Below are 5,950 nucleotides of genomic sequence, written 5' to 3'. Positions count from 1 at the left end.
TTCCTTCTCATTTTTACCTGCCTCAAAAACTGCCATGAAAGGAATTGGGCTCTTCTTTACTTCTTCTTCCTATGTGATAAGTACAAACCAGGTCAGAAGATTGTCATTCTCTCTTCTACCTCCCGTTTTGCTCATGACTCACTTTGGTAGTTAAACCAAGGTGGGCAAGGCAGAATCTGCTTTGTGGACTTAACACTCCCAACAGGCGGGTCACTAAGATTAGACTGGAGCAGGTATTTGAAGGCCATCAACTTGGTCTCATATACCAGCAACATTATTATGTTTAGTTTTGTCACAGAGTGGTGCATTTGAAGGGCATTGCACTATTATTATTATTATTATTATTATTATTATTTTATTTTTTTTGAGACGGAGTCTCGCTCTGTCACCCAGGCTGGAGTGCAGTGGCTGGATCTCAGCTCACTGCAAGCTCCGCCTCCCGGGTTTACACCATTCTCCTGCCTCAGCCTCCCGAGTAGCTGGGACTACAGGCGCCCACCACCTCGCCCAGCTAGATTTTTGTATTTTTTAGTAGAGACGGGGTTTCACCACGTTAGCCAGGATGGTCTCGATCTTCTGACCTCGTGATCCGCCCGTCTCGGCCTCCCAAAGTGCTGGGATTACAGGTGTGAGCCACCGCACCCGGCCTACACTATTATTAATAAGCTGATATTTAGTCCCTATTAGTCTGTATACTTTCTATCAGCCAGAATTCTGGGAGAGGGTGGTTGGCACCCTGACTCTAACATTAACTTCTTTAACAGTAATAACCTTTATTAATTTTTCTGTTCAAGAATTCTCTCCTGTTTAGAAATTCTTACTGAGCTTACTCCATCAAAGTGATCTTAAATTTTAACATACTAAACGTAGCATGTTAATTTCTTAATATGAAGACCTAACCTTTCAGATCACTCTCTCACTACACCTGTTTTGACATCATTGTGATTTCCAGTGCTTTTGTGTCTTACCACTACCTATTTATCAGCATCAAATAGTTTCACTTCCCATTTTCTTCAACTTAAGCTCTGATTTGTCTTCTTTTAAACACCCTCATACCTACTCTTCCATGTCTTTTTGCATGTTCCTTATTTGATTAATACAATCATTCACCTTTATGATCCTGTATCTGCTCTGCTAAAGGCTAACTAGCATTAGTCAGTACTTTGTATCAATTTATGTTCCTAGATTTTGTCTTACTAACTTTTTATTTTAACTAGTCAACTTGAATTTTACCATACTATGCTAAGAGTATATAGTTAGATCCTAAACCTAGGAGAGGCACAGTCTGTGTTTTCAATTTCTCAGGGAAGACTTTTTTCTTTCTTTTCTTTTTTCATTTACAGCTGAGACAGAAACAAACTTCTTCATTTTTCGTTAGTAGGACAACATATTCTCCCCCCAACCCTGTCCCCCAGGATCTTCTTTTACTAGTAATCCAGTCCTTCGCGGCATCTCAGTAATTAAGGCGTGCCACTTCTAATTTTATGCAATTTTTAGTCTTAAGGCTTCAAAATATTTGCATGCCTGGGCAATATAGTCTGAACTCTTAGTCTTAACTGACTTTGATAGTCTCATTTTACTACTCAAGAGCTATTGCAGAATCAGACTTAGCATTGTTGCTATGGCTTCATTTTCCCTTTTATTCCTATCTTCTGGTATTTTCCCTTTTTTTTTTTCCTAAGAGGTAAATTTTAAATAAGTTTGTTATATTTTATCTAGCACTAATTTGTTTTGTGTTTATTCAACGTTGTTTCCAGCTTTCAACTTTTTTTTTTATTATTATTTCTCTTTATTTTGATAGGTATTTGCTCACCCTAACCAACAGGTGGGGAAACATGACTATCCCAATACCATGTGCAGAGCTAGGATTTGAACTCAGAAAGCCCATGCACTTTCCCACATACCCCAGGATGATATTTTAGTTTCTCAATTTTACTTTTAGACCTCATTAAATTATCATCCTCTTCTACTAAAATTAAAAAAGAGGGAAAACATAGAAGAAACATCTGCTTCTTATAACAATTCAACTTTCCAAACTCTTGAAAAATATTGATATGATTTTTGGGAATCATATTTAGATTATTAAACTTCTAAGTGAATATTTTTGGGGTGAAATATTTTATATCATTTTCCAGAGGCATAAGCTGTCCTCAAAGTATATATTAGTTAGTATTTTCCCAGGTTTTATTTATTTATTTATTTATTTATTTATTTATTTATTTATTAACTTTTATTTTAGGTTTAGGGGTACATGTGAAGGTTTGTTACAGAGGTGAGCTCATGTCATGGGGATTGGTTGTACATATTTCATAACCCAGGAATTAAGCCCAGTACCCAATAGTTATCTTTTCTCCCCCCTCCCACACTCCACCCTCAAGTAGACCCCAGTGTCTGTCATTCCCCCTTTGTGTTCATAAGTTCTCATAATTTAGCTCCCAGTTGCAAGTGAGAACATGCAGTATTTGGATTTCTGTTCTTACGTTATTTCCAGATTTTAGATTTTAATATTTCAAGACTAGGAAGTATGAAATATTTTATTTAATTTCTTTGTAACTCTTTGTAACTCAGATAGCGAGCCTTCAGTATTGACATTATGGAGAAGGCACTTAGAGTGAAGAAACACAATTAGAAAATAATCTTCCAAAATGCCATCCTGTACATAGGAAAATATCTTGCATTTGAGGAAATCTTGCCCCACTGTGAGTCTGCCTTTTGCATCTGCCAGGCATCCCAGAGGTATCACTGGCCTGGTACCAACTTGTGTGGCTGTGACTGTACTCTGTCCTTTCAAAAGTAAGACCGAGGAAGGCAGGTAGGAGCAAGAGGTTAAAATCATACGTATACATGAGCATATTTAATGATTAATGATAAAGGACCACACTTTCCCTAGTATCAATCCCATATTTATCTATGACCAGCACTTTTCCCTAACTAGCTGCTACTGGTGCCTTCAAATCTAGTGAGCATTTAGCAAGTTAACTGGCTCTAAGGGCTGAATGTATTGGCTTATATTGCTTGTGGCGGTTTCTATAGTTATCCTATATGCTTCCATATGAGAAATTAAAAATCAAATGAATTAAATATGAAAGAAAGTGGAAACATATTTGGGTGGGAAGTCCATAACTTAAACAACACTCTATATATGTACTCTTTAATATGTAGAGTGCTAAATAATTTGAAAATATGGATGACATGGATGATCTCCTAAGAATAAAAATCAGCAAAATTGATCAGAGAAACATAATACATAAGTAGACCAGTAACTATAGAAAAAATGAGTAAAATACCTGAGAAAAATGAATCCTACAAAGTGCCTAACCTGACAGAGAGTGTTCATCAGAAGGAAGATTAGAATTGACTTTAAAATCTCTTCTTATTTGAAAAATTTTCAAACCTATAGAAAAGTTAAAAGAGGAGTACAATTAACACCAGTGTATCCCACAACTAGATTTACTGTTAAAAATTTCCTAAGTTTCCTCTATCTCTCTTTATGGATAGACACATATTTCTTTTTTGTCAAATCATCTGAAAGTATATTTCAACCATGGTGACACCTCACCTCTAAAGACTTCAGTATGCATCTGGCAAAACCAAGAACATCTTCCAACAAACACGGAGCCATCATCCTATCTGAGAAATCAATACTGCTTATGTAATGCTACACAGTATGTAGTCCATGCTAAATACCAAATTTCCTCATTTTTCCAAAATGTTTTATAAAGATGATTTTTCCCATTTTCATATAGGATCCAATAAAGGTTCACACACTGTAATTGTTGTGTCTCTGTAGTATCCTTAGAATGCTCCTCTTTCCCTCAGCAGACTCACTCTGTCCTTTGTGACTTTGAATCCTTTAAATAGGCCAGGTCAGGTGTCCTGAAGGATGTCCCATATACTAGATTCTTCTGTTTATTTAGGGTTTAATACAAAAATATCCAGCAAGAACACTTTCAGGCTCATTTGTTTCTGTTTGTATTCTATGTTTTTATTTTTGGCATAATTTCATATTTTGAACATGTAGAACATTTACGTGCATCAAAAATCAAAACTGGTGGCACATCTTGATTGGCCTGGTGGCAGGTGGGCCCAGATGTCAACCCTTCACGGTGGTTCAAGCTATAGACACTGGGCTGGAAGGCCCCAGAAGAGGCAAACCCCCAGCTCTGAAGTCATGGGATCTGACAGTATGGACAGTTAAGTGAGTCAGCACTTCCGTTGAGTCTATGAACAGGGGTTCAGCCATCCAGATAGGCTTTACAAAACTGAACAGCCACATTCAAGGCAAAAGGAGAAAGAGATGAAAATAATGGTGACAGCTCCAGTCACAAGCTACACAGAGGTTGGTTCATGTCCTTTTAGTGAGTCTACCAAGACCATTTCCCTGTATATCTCCTCTGAACAGCAATTCCATCTGCCCAGGCCTTCAGAGTCAGATGATTTTATTGAAGACACAGTCAGTATGACTATGTTTCATTCAATGGATACTGTAGGGCCCCAAAGAATCAAGAACAACTTCACTTTGGGAGGCTGAGGTGGGTGAATCACGAGGTCAGGAGTTCAAGACCAGCCTGACCAACATCCTGAAACCCGATCTCCACTAAAAATACAGAAAAAATTAGCCGGATGTGGTGGCTCATGCCTGTAATCCCAGCTACTCAGGAGGCTGAGGCAGATTCGAGAATTGCTTGCACCCGGGAGGCAGAGGTTGCAGTGAGCAAGCCACTGCACTCCAGCCTGGGCCACAGAGGGACACTCTGTCTCAAAAACAAACAAAAAAAAACCAAAAAAAAAAAAAACCCAAACAACTATTGACATTAGCAAGCATTTAAGCATTTTGAAGGAAGAAGGAAAAGTTTTAAAAGTTTTCATGAAAAGGTTTATTACACTGCAGGCTACACCAGTCCTTTCAGATTGCTTAATAGAAATGATAAGTGTAATTGATTCAGAAAAAGGAGTCCTCCAAAGAAAATGAATGAGAAAAGGAAAGGATGTTCCACTGCCAGGGGAAAGCTTCTGTTTAACCTAGACGTTAACACTACCTATCATAAAGTCTGTGTCTAGCATCTTCTTTTTGAGAGCACTACAATGACTCAAGCTTATTTCCAATGTGCCTTTTTAGTATGTGAAGCTTTGTCGCAGGGGACAATAATCTATACACATGTAAATTGGTCATAACTATGGTGGTCTTTGTTTTCTGTGGGGATTCAGGGAAATGTCATGTCACTTCCCCCTTCTTCGTTGCATCACAGTCTTGTTGCCTTGCGTCAGTTGGATGCCATCCTCTACAGATATTATCAATAAAAATATTAAAGATTTAACAAATCAAAACTATAGAATGTGATATAATCAGGGAAGTCTTGTTCTCACACATACCCATCTACTCCGTTCCTACTTATTTCTTATAAGAAACTTCTGTCATCAGTTTCTAGTTTATCTTTCCTGTGTTTTCTTTTGTAAAAATAGGAAACACATATTTATTTTCTTATTTTTTATTTCTCACAACAGATTTGACGTTACATACACTCTTCCATATTGTTTTTCTTAAAATAAATTTTCTTTTAAAATAACATTAGGCTTTCAGAAGAGTTGCAAAGATATTAGAGTTCTCATATGCCCCTCACATGGTTTCTCCTGAAGTTAAAATTATGTTTTCCTATCTAATATTTGTCAAACCCAAAAGAAAAAAATCAATATTTACAAATGACTATTCACTGGATTTTACAAGTTTTTCCACTAATATTCTTTTTCTATTCCAGAATCCCATGAAGGATCTCACATGGATGGAATGGATTTTGTCACATGTCTCTTTAGTCTTCCCTGGTTTGTTAAAGTTTGTCAGTTTGTAATTTATTCATGACCTTGCCATGAGATGTATTGGTTGGGTATTTTGTAGAATACTCACCAAGTTGGGTGATGTTTTCCTCATGAAGAGGTTGGGATTATGGGTTTT

General features: G+C 37.1%; 1 pseudogene; it reads left to right on the top strand.

Annotated features, from left to right (window-relative positions):
* Window positions 1-3,183: 3,183 nt before the first annotated feature.
* Window positions 3,184-4,976, top strand: LOC105493242 (heme-binding protein 2 pseudogene; annotated as a pseudogene).
* The last annotated feature ends 974 nt before the right edge of the window (window positions 4,977-5,950 follow it).

Source organism: Macaca nemestrina, chromosome 11, assembly GCF_043159975.1.
Source record: "Macaca nemestrina isolate mMacNem1 chromosome 11, mMacNem.hap1, whole genome shotgun sequence".
In the NCBI taxonomy this organism is placed as follows: Eukaryota; Metazoa; Chordata; class Mammalia; order Primates; family Cercopithecidae; genus Macaca; species Macaca nemestrina.
The sequence above is the reverse complement of the archived record's forward strand: the minus strand, read 5'-3'. Positions and strand labels throughout refer to the sequence as shown.